The following is a 2,448-nucleotide window of genomic DNA, read 5'->3' as shown; positions in this document are numbered from 1 at the left end:
ACGTTCGGATATTTTAAAATGGACATATCTTACAGTATGTGTCATGTATTAACCTTCTCTTTCCTAAGGTTATAGCAAGTTCCTGTTAAAGGTTGGAGTACATTAGGTATGTGTCAATATAATTATATTGTTCTCTGTGCTAGTGTGGGCAGCAATGTAGTGCTACCTCCACGTGACACTGCCTGGGATCACTAGTGGCTACTACTGCTAGTGATGCTAAGAGCACTACATACAAGAAGAATAGATACTAACAGTAACTATGTATGATGAATTACATTCCATTGTTAGGTTAATGACACTAAGAGGATAAGTACAATTCTCTGCTATTGAAGACTACATTGAGAAGTATTCTAAGTATAGTATTGTTAAATATGTTGTCATTGCTATAGGTTAATTGTTTGCTGTTTGACTGTACATTAACTGAAGACTATAAAGAATTACTTAACATTATTTTAGCATTTTTGTTTAATACACAAAGTTGTCTTTTTATCATTGATTATTATGAATTTTGATTAAAATTATTGTGAGAGCCATTAATGCAGAAGCGGGTGCAATGACTTATAAACAGAAATGAGATTAAATCATGAAAAATGACAATAAAATAAGAAACACACTTCAGCCATACATAATAGAGTACAAGTCAACAATGATTTTAATTAATTAAACCAGTCTCATAGTGGTACAGTCCTTAGTTCCTAAACTCAGTCTATAGATCTTCAATATATGAATGAGAGATCAGTCCTTGAGATGATGAGTTCAGCCTCAGGTCCACAACTTATAATAAATAATAAGAAATGATTAATTATTATTAATACTGACATTATGCTGATTCTAACAAAAAATTAATTTTGAGATATGCAGCAATTTTTAAAATAGTAAATTTCCTGAAAAAAGCAAAAGCTAAAGTAAAAGCACATGATTTTTCCCGAAAATGGCTACAAGATCAGAACCAATTTTGTTACATTTTCTGATACATTACACATGTACTTATGTTATGTAAAAAGCTTGAGGGAAATTCTGACAAATATTAATTTTTTCGAGCTATTATACCATTTTAAAGAAAATTATTGCCTCCAATTTGTACTACCTTTATTATCACTTACAAAGTATGTTTTTTAGCCAAAATTGATGTTACTTTTTAAAATTTATCAAAAATCAAAATATTTAACAGAATCATCTCAAACTTACTATGCAATATAAGTGTATGTATAAGCATGATATAACTGAAAAAAATGCAAAAAATTTTGCTTTTCAAATTTGGTGAAATTTGGCTCGTGACCCTTATACAATATAGTACAGTGACTTTTAACCACTTTAAAACCCAAAACCCTAAACCTAGAAAACCTAAAAATAAGAATCCTAAACCTAAAAACCTAGTAAATCATTAATATTCATGATGACGACATCATCAATTAACTTTTAATAATTAATTGAGGTAGGACCTAAACTGCAATGGAGCCAAATATAATTTTGATCGGAATCAGCTCAAACTTTCTACACAATATAAGTACATGTATATGCATCAGGAAAATTATGAAGATTTCTCTTATCTTTAATATTGACAAATTTGACAAGTGACCCTGTACTAATACTATACTCAAAATATTTATTCAATATTAAATGATAGTATGCACTGGTATTAAATATTATCAGTAACTGGTTTGAAAAATTTACTTTATTTCAAAACTAAGTTCGTCAAGTCATGCCTACAAATCCAGGAGTGTAAAATGGTCCCTAATGATTGTTGAATAGTAGATTCATTCCAATGGATCAGAGACTGACACTGAGTACTATTTGTTAAGTCTTCAGAGGATGATATCACATGCAGTCTTCTAGAAGCACAAGGACACGGACCACACGTGTATACACGTGGGTACACTCCGCCCACTATAATGATTATTGTTAGACACGCCCTATCACTTTTAGAAAGAGACGCACTGCTCAAGCTGCTGCTGCTAGCTGTTTTGTTGTCTCACTTTTCAGCATCTTAATACTGTACTAAACATGGCTACTCGTAGAACTCCAGTAAGTATATGTAGTATTAGTAGAGGATATGATTAATGTATTGTAGAGTATATTGTGTGTTAGTGAAGATATAATATAATGTGTATACTGTTGATGAGTGTTTGATCTGGAGCGGGATCATACCCTCAGCCTATACAGTCTCTCCTTTATGTACAATATAATACCCACTATATATACACTAACTATAGTTTGCATACATGTATATACTGTACTGCACGTGTAGCTTACCATTTTCATGGCAACATACTATAGTGGGTTTCAGTTGAGTTTGACAGGTAAAACACCATTATAACTTTTTTATTATTAATGCTAGCAACTTAAAACTTGGTATGTTTGCATAATGGGTTCTTCCGCATATCTGGATTGATTTTGGAGTCTCTGGGTACTCTGGAAGTCTCTGGGTACACCTACTCTTGCGCATTG

The 2,448-nt window shown here is 31.8% G+C and overlaps 1 long non-coding RNA gene across 1 annotated transcript in view; it reads left to right on the top strand.

Moving 5' to 3' along the window:
- Positions 1–475, top strand: part of LOC109585420 (uncharacterized) — a 3,894-nt gene extending 3,419 nt beyond the window's left edge. Inside the window, exons 4-6 of the long non-coding RNA XR_002186483.1 lie at positions 69–106; positions 289–345; positions 390–475. This is a non-coding gene — a long non-coding RNA (uncharacterized LOC109585420). The remainder of the gene's footprint in view (positions 1–68; positions 107–288; positions 346–389) is intronic.
- The last annotated feature ends 1,973 nt before the right edge of the window (positions 476–2,448 follow it).

This window comes from Amphimedon queenslandica, unplaced genomic scaffold, assembly GCF_000090795.2.
Source record: "Amphimedon queenslandica unplaced genomic scaffold, v1.1 AMPQUscaffold_13066, whole genome shotgun sequence".
Taxonomy (NCBI): domain Eukaryota; kingdom Metazoa; phylum Porifera; class Demospongiae; order Haplosclerida; family Niphatidae; genus Amphimedon; species Amphimedon queenslandica.
Note: the sequence above shows the minus strand (reverse complement) of the source record. Positions and strands in the feature narration are given on the sequence as shown.